Source organism: Pan troglodytes, chromosome 1 (assembly GCF_028858775.2).
Source record: "Pan troglodytes isolate AG18354 chromosome 1, NHGRI_mPanTro3-v2.0_pri, whole genome shotgun sequence".
Classification (NCBI taxonomy): domain Eukaryota; kingdom Metazoa; phylum Chordata; class Mammalia; order Primates; family Hominidae; genus Pan; species Pan troglodytes.
The window spans coordinates 106,567,327-106,584,204 of record NC_072398.2 but is presented as its reverse complement, the minus strand read 5'-3'; the positions used below and the strand labels follow the sequence as shown (position 1 = coordinate 106,584,204).

The 16,878-nt window shown below is 46.2% G+C and overlaps 4 non-coding genes across 4 annotated transcripts; all 4 read left to right on the top strand.

Moving 5' to 3' along the window:
* The first annotated feature begins 8,172 nt into the window (after positions 1-8,172).
* Positions 8,173-8,244, top strand: TRNAE-CUC (transfer RNA glutamic acid (anticodon CUC)). The gene has a single exon. It is a non-coding gene; the product is annotated as a tRNA-Glu (tRNA).
* Positions 8,245-9,547: 1,303 nt separating this feature from the next.
* Positions 9,548-9,619, top strand: TRNAG-UCC (transfer RNA glycine (anticodon UCC)). The gene has a single exon. It is a non-coding gene; the product is annotated as a tRNA-Gly (tRNA).
* Positions 9,620-10,527: 908 nt separating this feature from the next.
* On the top strand, positions 10,528-10,599 carry TRNAH-GUG (transfer RNA histidin (anticodon GUG)). Its single transcript has one exon. It is a non-coding gene; the product is annotated as a tRNA-His (tRNA).
* A 1,291-nt stretch (positions 10,600-11,890) lies between these two features.
* Positions 11,891-11,963, top strand: TRNAK-CUU (transfer RNA lysine (anticodon CUU)). The gene has a single exon. It is a non-coding gene; the product is annotated as a tRNA-Lys (tRNA).
* Positions 11,964-16,878: the final 4,915 nt, after the last annotated feature.

Below are 16,878 nucleotides of genomic sequence, written 5' to 3'. Positions count from 1 at the left end.
CCTCAGCCTTCCGAGTACCTGGGACTACAGGCGCCCGCCACCACGCCCGGCTGATTTTTTGTATTTTTAGTAGAGACAGGGTTTCACTGTGTTAGCCAGGATGGTCTCGATCTCCTGACCTCGTGATCCGCCCGCCTCGGCCTCCCAAAGTGCTGGGATTACAGGCGTGAGCCACCGCGCCCGGTCTCTTGTCTTAAAGTTACAGATTTTTAAAACAAGGTGGTGGCTCATGCTGTAATTCCAGCACTTTGGGAGGCTGAGGTGGGTGGATCGCCTGAGCTCCGGAGTTCAAGACCAGCCTGGCCAACATGGTGAAACCTTGTCTCTACCAAAAATACAAAAAAATTAGCTGGATGTGGTGGCATGCGCCTGGGGTCCCAGCTACTCTGGAGACTGAGGTGGGAGGATCGCTTGAGCCTGGGAGGTGGAGATTGTGGTGAGCTGAGATCCCGCCACTGCACTCCACCTGGGTGACAGAGTGAAACCTCATCTCGAAGGAAATAATAATAATAATAGTAATAGTAATAATCTTGTCTGTATCTGTAGAAAATCCTGCTAGGATTTTCCTTTCTTCTTTTTTTTTTTTTTAGACGGAGTCTCACTCACTCAATGCTCAATGTTGCCCAGGCTAGAGTGCAGTAGCATGATCTCAGCTCACTGCAACCTCCACCTCCCAGCCGCCTGCCTCGGCCTCCCAAAGTGCTAAGATTACAGATATGAGCCACTGCACCTGGCCCCCTTCATTATTTTTTTGTTGTAGTAAAATACACACAACATAAAGTTCACAATTTTAACTATTTTAATGTATACAATGCAGTGGCGCTTAGTACATTGAAAATTTTGTCGGCCGGGCGCGGTGGCTCATGACTGTAATCCCAGCATATTGGCTGAGGCAGGCGGATCACCTGAGGTCAGGAGTTCAAGACCAGCCTGGCCAACATGACAAAACCTCATCTCTACTAAAAATAAGAAAAATTAGTCGGGTGTGGTGGCATGTGCCTGTAATCCCAGCTATTCGGGAGGCTGAGGCAGGAGAATCACTTGAACCCAGGAGGCGGAGGTTGCAGTGAGCTGAGATCGTGCCACTGCACTCCAGGCTGGGTGACAAGAGTGAGACTCCATCTCAAAAAAAAAAATAAAGAAAAAGAAAAAAGAAAAGAAAATGTTGTGCAACCATCAAAACATCACCACTATCTAGTTCCATAACATTTTCATCACCCTGAAAGGAAATCCTGTACCCATTAGCCAGTCAGTCCTCAGCCTCTGGCCATCACCAGTCTGCTTTCTGTCTCTCTAGATTTATTAATACCTGTTCTGGACTTTCATATAAATGGAATAATACACTATGTGACCTTTTGTGTCCGGCTTTTTTTTTTTTTTTTTTTTTTTTTTGAGACAGAGTCTTGCTCTGTGGCCAGGCTGGAGTGCAGTGGCGCAATCTCTGCTCACTGCAACCTCCACTTCCCAGGTTCAAGCGATTCTCCTGCCTCAGCCTCTCGAGTAGCTGGGACTACAGGCACACACCACCATGCCCAGCTAATTTTTTTTTTTTTTTTTGTATTTTTAGTAGAGATGGGGTTTCACCATGTTGGCCAGGATGGGCTTGATCTCCTGACCTCGTGATCCACCTGTATCAGCCTCCCAAAGTGCTGGGATTACAGGTGTGAGCCACCATGCCCAGCGTGTCTGGCTTCTTGAGCATAATGTTTTGAGGCTTATACAAGTTGTAGTATGTATCAATACTTCATTCCTTCTTATGCCTGAATAATATGCCATTGTATTTATATACCACAGTTTATTTAGCCATTCATCTATTAATGGAATTTGGATTGTTTCCACTTTTTGACTGTTATAAATAGTGCTGCTATCCACGTGCATGTACAAGTATTTTTTTAAGTGCTTGTTTTCAGTTCTTTGGGGTATATACCTAGGAGTGAAATTACTGAATCATATTCTATATTTAGTTGTATGTTTAGCTTATTGAGGAACTGCCAAACTGTTTTTCACAGCAGGTGTGCCATTTTACATTCCCACCAGCAATACAAGAGGATTCAAATTTCTCCCTATCCTAACACTTGTTATTTTCCATTTTAAAAAATTATAGCCATTCTGGTGGTGAAGTGGTATCTTATTGTGATTTTATTTGCATTTCCCTAATGACTAATGACATTGAACATTTTTTTTTTTTTGAGACTGAGTCTCACTCTGTCCCCCAAGCTGGAGTGCAGTGGCACAATCTTGGCTCATTGCAGCCTCCGCCTCCCGGGTTCAAACAATTCTCCTACCTCAGCGTCCTGAGTAGCTGGGACTACAGGTGTGTGCCACTACACCCAGCTAATTTTTGTATTTTTAGTATAGTTTCACCATGTTGGCTAGGCTGGTCTTGAACTCCTGACCTCAGGTGATCTGCCCACCTTGGCCTCCCAAAGTGCTGGGATTACAGGCGTGAGCCACCGCACCCAGTTGACATTGAGCATTTTTTCACATATTTATTTTTTCAGTGGGTTATTTGTCTTTTTGTTGTTGAATCATACCCCCTTCATTTTTAAAGGATGTTTTCACTGGATATAGCAATCTGAGTTGACAGTCTTTTTCCGCAGCACTTGAACAATTTTGTGCCACTTCCCTCTGGCCTCCATGGCTTCTGATGAGAAAATGGCTTTCTAACTTGGTTGAACATGGGAGAAAACCCAACAAAACAAAATAAGTAAAAAGAAAAAGAGAGAGAAATCTGCTTTTATTCAAATTGCTTTCCCCTCACTGCATTCAATATTTTTTGTTTGTCTTTAGCCTTCAGCAGTTTGACTATGATGTGTGTCTTAGTTCATTTAGTGTTGCTATAAAGGAATACCTGAGGGCTGGGTAATTATAAAGAAAAATGGTTTATTTGGGTCACGATTCTGATGGCTGGAAAGTTCAAAATTGGGCATCTATATTTGGCGAGGGCCTCAGATTGCTCCCAACCATAGTGGAAGGTGAAGAGAAGTTGGTTTGGGCAGAGATCAATGGCAAGAGAAGAGGAAAGAAAAGAGGTTAGGTGACATGCTCTTTTTAACAACCAGCCCTTGCAGGAACTAAGAGTGAGAACATATTTGCTGGTGAGGGAGGACATTAATCTATTCATGAGGGATCCACCCTGATGACCCAAACACCTCCCATTTGGCCCCACCTCCAATATTGGGGATCAAATTTCAACATAAGTTTTGGAGGGGACAAACATCCAAACTATTGCAATGTGTCTTGGCCTGAAGTAGTTTGGGTTTATCCTGTTAGGAGTTCATTCAGCTTCTTGAATCTGTAGGTTTATCCCTGTACCAAATCCTTTGGTACTTTTTTTATCGTGTTCTCTTCCTCTTCTCCTTCCAGGAAATTTGCTGTCGCAAATGTTAAATCTTTTTTTTTTTTTTTTTTTTTTTGAGAGAGAGTCTCGCTCTGTTGCCAGGCTGGAGTGCAGTGGCACGATCTTGGCTCACTGCAACATCCGCCTCCCGGGTTCAAAGCGATTCTCCTGCCTCAGCCTCCCCAGAAACTGGGGCTACAGGAACACGCCCAGCTAATTTTTTGTATTTTTAGTAGAGATGGGGTTTCACCGTGTTGGCCAGGATTGTCTTGATCTCTTGACCTGGTGATCTGCCCGCCTTGGCCTCCCAAAGTGCTAGGATTACAGGCGTGAGCTACCGTGCCTGGCCTAAATCTTTTGTTATAATCTCACAAGTCCCTGAGGCTCTCCGCTTATTTTTCCCCCAGTCTATTTTGTTTGTTTTTCAGATTGAGTTTTTTTTTTTTTTTGAAACAGGGTCTCACTGTGTTGCACAGGCTGGAGTGCACTGGCACGATCTTCGCTCTCTACAACCTCTGCCTCCCAGGTTCAAGCCTCAGCCTCCCAAGTAGCTGGGATTATAGGTGTGTGCCACTACACCCGGCTAATTGTTTTTGCATTTTTAGTAGAGATAGGGTTTTGCCATGTTGGCTAGCCTGGTCTTGAACTCCTGGCCTCAAGTGATCTGCCTGCTTTGGTGTCCCAAAGTGCTGGGATTACAGGCGTGAGCCATTGCGCCTGACCCAGATTGAGTAATTTCTACTGTTCTTTCAGTTCACTGATTCTTTCCTTAGGGGGTAGCCTCATTACCACTCACTGAGTTTGGGTGAAAGTCCTGACTCTCTATTAAGTTTCTTCTGCTACCACCCCAACAGGAAAGAGAGGGATGATTCCTAATAGACTTGCTGGTGGTGGAAGTCTAGGCACCCCATTCAGTCTTTGCCAGAATAGGAGAGGACAAGCCACAGTTTGTTTCTGTGGCATTTGGCTGGAATAGTGCAATTATTGTCTAAAAGTTTTCTGTTTTGCTAGACTGCCTCATTCCTGATCCTTTGGCTAGAGAGAACAGGCTTTTGTTAGGGAATTTTTAGGCTGCTCCTATTGGGATTTCCAGGTTGCTGGTTTCTTTAGCTCCAAGTATGGCGTATATGAGGCAAAAAGAAAGTCCACAGAAATCAGCATTGTGTCCTGCCTTTGTTTCTGGGGCTCCTAGCTGGTCTACCTCCTTCTCTCCACATTTCAGTCTTCTTAGGGTTGTCTTATATATAATGTCCAGGGAGGAGGACGAGGGAAGATCACATCTACTCAATCCTCCCTGATCCATTCTCTTTTATTCACTTGTTTATTTGGTTTTACACTAGATTTTCAGCTCTTTAAGTGTTTTGCTGTTGTTTGGAGACAGAGTCTCGCACTATCACCAGCCTAGAGTGCAGTGGCATGATCTCAGCTCACCCTATCCTCCACCTCCGGGGTTCAAGTGATTCTTGTGCCTCAGCCTCCCAAGTAGCTGGGATTACAGGCATGAGCCACAACACCCAGCTTAGGTGTATTTTTAGATTTTCAATACCTCGTCTGGCACATGATCTGTAAATGTTTTTAAAAAGGAAAATAGGCCAGGTGCGGTGGCTCATGCCTGTAATCCCAGCACTTTGGGAGGCTGAGGCTGGCAGATCACCTGAGGTCAGGAGTGCAAGACCAGCCTGGCCAATATGGTGAAATCCCGTCTCTACTAAAAATACAAAAATTAGCTGGGCATGGTGATGGGCATCTGTAGTCCCAGCTACTCAGGGGGCTGAGGCAGGAGAATCGCTTTAACCCAGGGGTAGAGGTTGCAGTGAGCTGAGATCACGCCACTGCAGTCCAGCCTGGGCGACAGAGCAAGACTCTGTCTCAAAAAAAAAAAAAAAAAGGAAAATAGAACTCAGAGTGAAGCAAATGAGCCACACTCCTTCCTCATCCACTTTAGGTATGCATTACCGGCAAGAAGAGGAGGCGTAATCCTGTCTTGGTGCTTTGACCAGATTCCTTCTGGTACTTTGATGTTGAGACAAGTGGCTAGCTCCCATAGCTCATACTGTCTGTCCTTCCTCGGTCCTTTCTTAACAAAAAATTACCAGCAGGTGGCAGAATAATTGATGAAAAAGTACTGTTGACCAAAACAGGAGGCTGATTTCCTCTGCAACATAGAAAAATAAATTCTGCTGCCTTGTCCCCATTCTGGGTAAGATCCCGAGATGTTGTTCTGAAGGTTAGATGCTTTTTGTTTTTCAGCCTTGGTCCAGTGAAAACAGCTGGAGTAAAAGGAAGTGGGCTCTGTTAGGCTCCTTGGTGACATGACAACAGGATTCTTGTTGTCTTTGTGAAAATAAATGTCTAGCATTTAGTTACTCATCTTCCTATTTTATGGCATTTAAACCCATAGAAAAGTGGAGACTGGATGAGTGGAAGATTTAAACAACGTTTCTTGAACAACGTTTTAACATTGATACTTTGAAAGCAAAACAAGACCAGGCTTTGTGGCTTATGCCTGTAATCCCAGCACTTTGGGAGGCCGAGGTGGGAGGATGGCTTGAGCCCAAGAGTTTAAGACCAACCTGGGCAATATGGTGAGGCCTAGTATCTCCGCTACCACAGACACAAAATTAGCTGAGTGTGGTGGCCGGAACCTGTAGTCCCAGCTACTCAGGAGGCTGAGGTAGGAGCTCAGCACTGCACTACAGTCTGGGCAACAAAGTGGGACCGTGTCTCAAAACAACAACTATGATAATCCCCCCAAACTCTGTATCTCACCATCCATTTTTTTTTTTTTTCTGTCAGGCCTTGCTGATATACACACACCATTGATGATTCAATCTTTCAGGTTTTAAATTCATTATCAAAAATATTTTCTGATGTAAGAGTGTGTTTGGGGAGTGGGGTTGCTTTTAAAAATTTCTGCTTGAACTCATGGGCACAGAATTCATCACTTGGGGTCATCTGACCAAAAAAGACCAGAAGGGGAGGCTTTTGATTGTTTCATTTTTTTCTTAACCTTTTATTTTTTAAAACTTCAAGCTTACAGAAAAGCTGAAAGTACAATATGGCAAACACAATTCACTAAGATTTCTTTCTTTCTTTTTTCTTTTTTTTTTGTAATTTTTGGTACAGACAGGATTTCACCCTGCTGCCCGGACTGGTTTCAAACTCCTAAGCTCAAAGCAATCCACCTGCCTCAGCCTCCCAAAGTGCTGGGATTACAAGCTTGAGCCACTGTATCCAGCCCGCATTTGCTTTCTTTTCTCGCTCATAAAGTTAGCTTGCAACACATTAATGCATGCACCCCAGTTTTCTTTCTCTTCACTCCCTCTTTTCCTTCCTCGCAATTTTTATTTTGTGTTGCTCTTGTTGCCCAGGCTGGGCTGCAATGGCGTGATCTCGGCTCACTGCAACCTCCATCTCCTGGGTTAAAGCGAGTCTCCTGCCTTAGCCTCCCGAGTAGCTGGGATTACAGGCAAGCGCCAGCATGCCTGACTAATTTTGTATTTTTAGTAGAGACAGGATTTCACCATGTTGGCCAGGTTGGTCTCGAACTTCTGACCTCAGGTAATCCACCCGCCTCAGCCTCCCAAAGTCCTGGGATTACAGGCGTCTGAGCCACCGCGCCCGGCTTCCTCATATTTTTTTTTTTTTTTTTGAGACAAAGTTTCACTCTTGATGCCCAGGCTGGAGTGCAATGGCGCAATCTCCGCTCACTGCAACCTCCGCCTCCCGGGTTCAAACGATTCTCCTGCCTCAGCCTCCCGAGTAGCTGGGACTACAGGCGCCCGCCACCACGCCGGCTACTTTTTGTATTTTTAGTAGAGACGGGGTTTCACTATGTTGGCCAGAATGATCTCGATCTCTTGACCTCGTGATCCACCCGCCTCGGCCTCGCAAAGTGCTGAGATTACAGGCATTAGCCACAGCGCCCGGGACCTCGTAATTTTTAAAGGTTAAAGGCCCTGAGTTTCTCTTAGTCTCCCACTAGTGAGTTGAGCTCAGATCCTGCTGAGCACCAAGTACCTCTAGGCTGAGTGATTTTCACTCGTCTGTAATATTTGTTTTAACAGTTTGGCCTACAATTCACACGACATGAAAAAAGGTGCAGTGGGCCCAGGATCTCCTAGTGTTACTCGCATGACGTCTTTTATGTTCCTTAAGGAAAAGTTCCTGGTTGTTTTTGGCAAAGACGTAGCTGGGTCTCTACTTTTCTAATGTTCACAATTCCGGAAATCACTGCAACTACAAGGAGGTGAGCTTCCTCTCTGTCTCACCCTCTTCTCTCCGGACATTGGTCTCTGGTCTTGGGGACTGTAATCACGTGTACACGATGCTCCCTAGGCTCTGAGAGCCGGGCTGGAGAATTCTTTCACAATGTTTTCTACTGCAGGAAAGAAGTACCGGGAAGAAGCCCCAACATAGGAAAGGCCCAGTATGCAAGAATCTCAGAATCTAGGCAGTGAAAAATAATATGAAAAAGAATAAGTGGAAATAAACTTTTAGTTAGAATCATGTAATTTTTTTTTTTTTTTTGAGGAAGGCTCTGGCCCTGTCATCAAGTTGGAGTGCAGTGGCACGATCACGGCTCGCTGCAACCTCCGCCTACCAGGCTCAAGCGATCCGGCCTCTCGGGTAGATGGGACTACAGGCAAGCGCCACCACGCCCGGCTAATTGTGCTTTTGATAGAGCCCGGGTTTGCCACTTTGCCCAGGCTGGTCTCGAACTAGTGAGCTCAAGCAATCTGGCCTCTTTGGCTTCAGTGTTTAGCAGTTACAGGCACGAACCGCAGCACTTAGTAGAATCATATAGCTGCAACCGGGAAAGTTTAGCAGCTTCCCTGGTGGTCTAGTGGTTAGGATTCGGCGCTCTCACCGCCGCGGCCCGGGTTCGATTCCCGGTCAGGGAAAGAGTAATATCTTCCTTTACTGCTTTGTTTCAGGATCTTTTAAATAAACGTTATCTGCGAGTCAATCTTCCCCATCCCACTGAAAACTGAAATACAGAAAATGTAGAAAAACACAAATAAAGAAATCGCTCACCATTCTATCACCCGAAGACCACTCAATATCTAGGTTTTGAAACAAAGTGGAAGTATGCTATAATACTATTTTATCACCAGCTGTTTTTGTTGTTGTTGAGACGGAGTTTCGCTGTCGTTGCCCCAGGCTGGAGTGCAGTGGCGCGATCTCGGCTCACTGCAACCTCCGCCTCCCGGGTTCAAGCGATTCTCCTGCCTCAGCCTCCCAAGTAGCTGGGATTACAGGCCTGCGCTACCACGCCCGGCTAATTTTGTATTTGTAGTAGAGACGGGGTTCACCATATTGGTGAGGCCGGTCTCGAACTCCTGACCTCAGGTGATCCACCCGCCTCTGCCTTACCAAAGGGACGGGATTATAGGCCTGAGCTACCATGCTCGGCCAACACCAGCTATTTTTAAGGTTAACAATGTATTTCTAACACTTTGCAGTGGAAATAAATATCCTTCAGTAACGTATTTTCTTTCAATTTAATTACTGGATTTTCGAAAAGGTAATATATTTACATGGTTTAGGATTCAAATATACAAAAGGGCAGAACTGATAAACCTGACTTTCACCTCTACCATTTATTTTCTCTCTAATGAAGTAACCGCTGTTAAGTTTCTTCATTATGTTAGAGATGTTTTATGCAAATGCAAGTACATGCATATATACATACGTATATATATTTAAACATTCTCTCCCCCTTGTACAAATGGAAGTAATCTATACACACTTTCTGCACTTTGCCTTTTCCATTTAACAGTATATTTTGGAAGTACTTACAGATTAGACATGAAGAACTTCCTCATTCTTTCTTCTGGCACATAGCATTCCGTTGTATGGATTTTCCGTAATTAGTTTAGCCAGCTTCCTATTATAGACACTTAGGTTATTTCTAGCCCTTTGCTCTTTGGGAAAAAAAAAATGCTGTCATATACGGTCTTGTACATATGTAATTTTGCGCATGTGTGGAATAAATGTCCAGGAAACTAGAATTGACTTTTCTTAAAGCTGTGAAACAAGATACTACTACAGAATTTTTAATAGGAGAAATTCCAGAGAGCTTCCTTTTAATTTTCCTCTTGTAGGTTTTTCCTGCAGTCTAAATTGCTTAGCCTAGAAATAAACGGGAAGACAAACCTGATTATTTAGTTCTGATACTCTAAAGGAATCAAGTGTATTTCAGATGCGTTGGTGGTATAGTGGTGAGCATAGCTGCCTTCCAAGCAGTTGACCCGGGTTCGATTCCCGGCCAACGCAGTGCTGGTTTTTCTTTTTAGCTTTTTAGACTGAGTAGGCCTGGAAACCGAGCAAAGTAGGGAACACAGGAAAAGAGTTTTGACCACTTTTGTGTCCTAGGTCTGCACCAGTATGGTCTGTCCCTCCCACAGCAAACATCTGTATTTTGGTAACTGCACGTGCGCGCCTAGCCCGTCTGATGGGTTCGGCCGCTGGCGTCCAAACAATAACTCTCCTAGGGGTCTAGGGAAGTTAACAATAACTCTCCTAGGGGTCTAAGGAAGTGTCTGAAATAGAGGCTGGTTGGATTTGTTTTTCTGAATCGGCAGAGGTGGCTCTGATATATTTATGAGTCAAGATGAGGAAGTCAGCACAAGCTCCCACAATGCCAGACAGAGAGTACTCAGCGCTTCTTGTACCTGCGACGGAAGCAAGAAATTAAGACGGGGCTCTCATCCCCTCCCCAGCTCACTAGCTCCGTTTTTCTTCCGGTTCCACCATTCTGGGAAGAGAAACCTCAATTCCGTGGTACAGGCTGCAGATGTAATTTGAAAAATCCTTCGAGGCTGCCCCTCTCATCCCTGGGCGAAGCAGCTTGATTCCTTGGAGGGGGAAGAGGGAAATGGAGGCGGAGAGGAGAGAGGCGAGAGGCGGCGTGGTCCCGGGTTGCAGCTGACGCTTTCTGCCCTCTAGTCAGGACCTTGGCCCGCCGCCGCCCAGCGGAGCGGGTGGTGCTATCGCTGGCATCGAGGGATTTAGAGTCTAAGAAACTGATTCAGGTGTCGGAGCTTCAAGGTTGCAGAGTGAAAAAGTTTGGAATTGATTGATGCGGACGTCACGGACCGGCCAAATAAAAGTAGCACGAAACAGCCATTCCTATTTCAAGAGGCATTAAATCCAGCTGTAGCGCGCCGCTTCGTTAGTGGCTCGCCGTGATCGTATAGTGGTTAGTACTCTGCGTTGTGGCCGCAGCAACCTCGGTTCGAATCCGAGTCACGGCAGGTGGTTCTAACTTGCTGAGGTGGCAGTTTTTTTTTGTTTTTTTTTTTTTTAATTAACACTTTTAAAAGAGTGACACATGCTTGTAATTCTGCCTTCGCTTAAGGCATCCCCGCGGAAGTGCAGTCCACAGATTCGGTGAATAACAATAGCTCCAGGCCGACGTGGTGGCTCGCGCCATTACGTAATCCCAGCAGCTTTGGGAAGTCTCGGAGGCGGGAGAATCCCTGGAGTCCAGGAGTTCGCGACCAGCTTGAGACGCCTCCCCACACTGTCAGAATTTTTTTTTTTTTTTTTTTAGACAGAGTCTTGCTCTGTCGCCCAGGCTGGAGTGCAGTGGTGCGATCTCGGCTCACTGCAACCCCCGCCTCCCGGGTTCAAGCAATTCTCCTGCCTCAGCCTCCTGAGTAGCTGGGATTACAGGCGCCCGCCACCACGCCCAGCTAATTTTTGTATCTTTAGTAGAGACGAGGTTTCACCATGTTGGTCAGGCTGGTCTCGAACCCCTGACCTCGTGATCCACCCGCCTCGGCCTCCCAAAGTGCTGGGATTACAGGCTTGAGCCACCGCCCCCGGCCAGAAAAAGAATTTTTAAGATGGTGGCGGGCGCTTTTGGTCCCAGCTACTTAGGGAGGGTGAGGTGGGAGCATCGCTTGAGCCCGGCAAGTAGAGGCTGCAATGAACTATGATCGCGCCACTGCACTCCAGCCTGGGCGACAGAGCGGGACCCTGTCTCAAACAACAATAGTTCCAGTTGGTTCACACTGCGGCTCGCCCACCAAGGCGCTAAGCAGCCCAGGCGGGAAGCTTTAGAGCCATATAGAGGCCCACGGAGCTGGGACCACGGTTGTTCTTTTGGCCTTCACTTGAGCAGAGGAGAGAACCCTTCCCTTGTGACTCTGGAACTCAGTGCCTCTTCCAGGATGGAGAATTAAAATGCTTTGCAGAGAGGTCTTTGCGCCTCTCATCTGAGTTTCCTCGGGCTCTTTCGCACCCTCCTCTGAAGTGGGTGAGGAGGTTCCCTCAGTGGAAGGAATGTGCGGAAAACACTAAGGTTTCAGGCAGGACTCGTGATTCCCGAGTCCTCCGCGAGACTTCCTGGCTCTCTGCAGCCCCCATCGCTCTCTAAACCCCGAATTCCTTCATGGCAAAAAGCTATTATGAAAAGGCTACTGCCGTGTCCACCAGTCCTAGGTCCTGAAACTTCTTTCACACGCAATAATATGCAATTAGATCATACAACCGCTCCGTCAGTGGAAAATGATTCCATATAAGAAGACACCATTAATCAGTGCCCGGCTAGCTCAGTCGGTAGAGCATGAGACTCTTAATCTCAGGGTCGTGGGTTCGAGCCCCACGTTGGGTGCTGTGTTTTTATTTAACCCTCTCGCTTAGCTACCATGGAAACATGAACTTCTAAATCGCCACAGCGGCTACTGTCCTTTTATGGTAACTGATTCCAGAAATCGTCTCCATTCACCCCAAATTCATCAAGAAAAGAGGAATCTGGGCCGGGCGCAGTGGCTCACGCCTGTAATCCCAGTACTTTGGGAGGCCGAGGTGGGCGGATCACCTGAGGTCAGGAGTTCGAGACCAGCCTCAACATGGAGAAACCCCTTCTCTACTAAAAATACAAAATTAGCCGGGCGTGGAGGTGCATGCCTGTAATCCCAGCTACTCGGGAGGCTGAGGCAGGAGAATTGCTTGAACCTGGAAGGCGGAGGTTGCGGTGAGCCGAGATCACGCCATTGCACTCGGTCTCAAAAAAAAGAAAAAAAAAAAAAAAAGAAAAGAGGAATCTGGGGATTCTAGTGGCTGTAGTGACCACATACTTCGAATCCACGATGGGCTTCTCAACTGGGCGAAGGCAGACAAGCTGAGCAGCTCTGAGAAGAGTCCGAAATCGCTCCGACACTGCTCCAGGGAGAACAGCCTTAGGACGGCTCCAGAGGGAAATACTGGTTCTCTTCTTGTTGGTGGGAAATTTTGAATGGGGTTTTGAAAGGCCTTTGTAGTGAGTTAAAATATTCTCAGCTAGGTGTTAGGGAGCATCTGTTTGCTTTTTAGGTTTTGAAGCCTTCATCAGCCGCAAAGGGCTGTAAAATACAACCAGTTTAGGAAGGTTAGGGAAAAGAGGAGAGGGCTCTAGAAAAGAAGTTGAGGAGGCGGAGGAGAGAAGCGGAAGAGCAAAGAAAAGGAGGAGCAAAGACGAACGGGTAGGGCAGCGAGTAGGGAGTTAACAGTTGCAGTCTTATTTGATGAATATAGGCTGCCACTCCAGAGTGCTGGGCCCACTACTTTGAATTAGTTATTGATCCACCGGAGAACTTTTTTCTGTTCCCGAAAGCCTGGAGTTGTTTGCCTTACATTTGCTCCTGCTAAATTACCTTTAACTGTTGCTTTTGCTGGCGTAGGTTAAGTTGGTTTGCCAGGTGGGTGGAAGCCAAGATTGGCACCATTCAAGGACATTCTTTTTTTTTTTTTTTTTGAGACAGAGTCTCGCTCTGTCACCCAGGCTGGCGTGCAGTGGCCCGATCTCGGCTCACTGCAACCTCCGCCTCCCGGGTTCAAGCGATTCTCCCTCCTCAGCCTCCCGAGTAGCTGGGGATTACAGGCGCCCGCCATCAAGCCCAGCTAATTTTTGTATTTTTAGTAGAGACAGGGTTTCACCATGTTGGCCAGGCTGGTCTCGAACCCCTGAACTCAGGTGATCTGCCCGCCTTGGCCTCCTAAAGTGCTGGGATTACAGGCATGAGCCACCGCTCCCGGCCTGAACATTCCTTTTCAACTCCTCCTACAGATCTTCCACCTCCTTTCCCTAAGGATCATTTACCAGTACTTTTTATTTTTTAAGAGTGTAAATATGCTTTAGTCTCACTTACATGTAGTCCACCAACCATCTCCAAAATGACCAGTTATTCTCAAAGTGTGGTCCCAGGACAAGCATCTTCAGTATCACCTGGAAACTTGAGATAAACGCAAACTATTGAGTGCCACCTTAGACCTATTGAATCAGAAACCCCGAGGGTGGCCCCAACATCTGTTACTTAACAAGCTCTCTAGGTAGTTTGGAATGTTCAAGTTTGGGAACCACTGTATTAGGGCAGCCTCCTTCCCTATTAACCGAGGGTGTATCATATTCTTGGATAGGAGACTCAACATCATAAAGACAGCACCTCTCCTTTACTTGGTGTCTGAATTTAACATGATTTTCATAAAACTGTCCAAAGAATTTTTTCTTTTTTATTCAAACTAGACAATATGATTATAAAGTTCAAGAGGAAAATACCAAGGAGAAATATCCAAGGAATTCTTTCTTTTTTTTTTAGAGACAGTATCTTGCTGTCACCCAAGATGGAGGGCAGTATCATGATCTTGGCTCACTGCAACCTCCACCTCCCTCAGGCTCAGCTGATCCTCCTACCTTAGCCTCCCAGGTAGCTGGGTCTACAGGCGCTTGCCATCATGCTTGGCTGATTTTTTAACTTTTTGTAGAGATGAGGGCTCACTGTATTGCCTAGGGTGGTCCCAAACTCCTGGACTCAAGCGATATGCCCACCTCAGCCTCCCAAAGTGTTGGGATTACAGGCCTGAGCCACTGTGCCCAAACTAATGGTAAATTTTCCTAAAGTTTATGTTGGAGAGGGTTTTTTTTTTTTTTTTTTGAGACAGAGTCTCGCATTTTCGCCCAGGCTGGAGTGTAGTGGCAGATCTCGGCTCACTGCAAGCTCCGCCTCCAGGGTTCACGCCATTTTCCTTCCTCAGCCTCCCGAGTAGCTGGGACTACAGGCGCCCGCCACCACGCCCCGCTAATTTTTGTATTGTCAGTAGAGACGGGGTTTCACTGTGTTAGTCAGGATGGTCTCGATCTCTGACCTTGTGATCCGCTCGCCTTGGCCTCCCAAAGTGCTGGGATTACAGGCTTGAGCCACCGCGCCCGGCGGGAAGGTTATTATACCTTGTGAATGAGAGGATAAGTTGGTACAAGTTCTACAGGATGCCTTATGACAACATCTATAAAAGTAAAAAAACTTTTTTTCTTGGAGACTGAATCTCTGTCGCCCAGGCTGGAGTGCAGTGGCACAATCTTGGCTCCCTACAACCTTCGCCTCCCAGATTCAAGTGATTCTCCCACCTCAGTCTCTCCAGTAGTTGGGACCACATGTGCGCACCACCACCCCCGACTAATTTTTTTGTATTTTTAGTAGAGATGGGGTTTTACCATATTGGCCAGGCTGTTCTCAAACTCCTGACCTCAGGTGATCCACCCACTTTGGCCTCCCAAAGTCCTGGGATTACAGGTGTGAGCCATCACGCCTGACCAAAAAAAATTAAAAAAAAATTTTCTTTTAAACTTTGTGTCATGGCCGGGCGCGGTGGCTCACGCCTGTAATCCCAGCACTTTGTGAGGCCGAGGCAGGCGGATCACTGAGGTCAGGAGTTCGAGACCAGCCTGACCAATATGTAGAAACCCTGTCTCTACTAAAAATACAAAATTAGCCAGGCGTGGTGGCACATGCCTGTAATCCTAGCTACTAGGGAGGCTCAGGCAGGAGAATAGCTTGAACCTGGGAGGCGGAGGTTGCGGTGAGCTGAGATTGCACCATTGCACTCCAGCCTGGGCAATAAGAGCGAAACTCCGTCTCAAAAGAAAAAGAAAAAGAAAAAAATGTTGGTTATATTTTCCAGCTTCTCTCATCAAGAGAGTCTATTTCTCCTCTGTTTGAATCTGAGATTGGCTATGTGACTTGCTTTGGGCAAATGTTGGTGCCTTCACAAAACTGACAGAAGAGAGGCTTGCACATGGGGGGATTACCTGCTTTTTGCTTCACTTGAAATTCTGAGACCATGATCTGAAGATCCCCCCAAGATAGCCTGCTAGAGAGATCACATGAAGAAAAAGATCCATGCATCTCACTTTTCCCCACCAATCTAGCTATACCCCAGATGTGTGAGTGAGGCCATCCTAGACCATCCAGCCCCAAATGAATCAGCCTGAACCAGAAGAATTTCCAAGCCAACTCACAGAATCACTAAAAATAATAACTTATTGTTATTTTAAGTCAATAAGCTTGGGATGGTTTATTATGCAGCAAAAGTATATCAAAAGGGTGATGGTAGTTGCAGGAAATAAATATATACCTTTAACTGTATATGCATAAACATCTTTGGAATGATACCTCCAAAATATACATTCCTATATTGAAAGAGCACACTGTGTACCCAGCATGGTGGATGAAAATAGATCATGAAGTTTCAGAATAGTAGGAACAGGTAGAAGATTCTATAAGCTTTTGGGAGGGGAGCTGGGAGAACAGTTTAAGGCAAATAACAAAGAATCAGAACGGCATCCATCTTCTCTACGGTGTTGAGGCGCTCCAGTCTATAACCATCAGGAACAAACCTATAGTCAAATCTGAGTATATTGGCTCATTGCAACAGAGGAGACAGCAAACACTATGGGGAAATTGTGGGACAATTCTTCCCCTGGGAATCTCGATATTTTTATCTAGAAAGTGGGAGGAATGGTTGCAGAACTAAACACATAATTGGTAAAGAATCAACAGTCAATACAAAAATTAGCCGAGCATGGTTGGGCATGCCTGTAATCCCAGCTACTTGAGAGGCTGAGGGAGGAGAATCGCTTGAACGCAGGAGGCAGAGGTTGCAGTGAGCTGAGATGACGCCCCTGCACTCCAGCCTGGGTGACAGAGACTGTCTCAAAAAAATAAAATAAAATAAAAAATAAGGCCAGGTGCAGTGGCTCACGCCTGTAATCCCAACACTTTGAGAGGCCAAGGCGGGCGGACCACAAGGTCAGGAGTTCGAGACCAGCCTGGCCAATATGGTGAAACCCTGTCTCTACTAAAAATACAAAAATTAGCTGAGTGTGGTGGTGGGCGCCTGTAGTCCCAGCTACTCCGGAGGTTGAGACAGGAGAATCGCTTGAACCCGGGAGGCAGAGGTTGCAGTGAGCCGAGATCACGCCACTGCACTCCAGCCTGGCGACAGAGCAAGACTCCGTCTCAAAAAAATAAAAAATAAAAGAATTAACAGTCACTATTAGTAGCTGGGAAAGGGGAATGTTTGATCATATTATGGTTTGAACAGTGTTCTGTTTGTGCTCAAATATGATTGTGAAATAGTCTTTCTTTCATCTTGGTGAGAGGGTAGCTTTGTCTGATATTGGTGTTGTGAAATTTCTAGTTTGAACCGGAGAACATCATGGCCTAGGTGTTTATCAGACCAGCTCTAGCTGAGAGCAGAAAAGGGTTACTTCT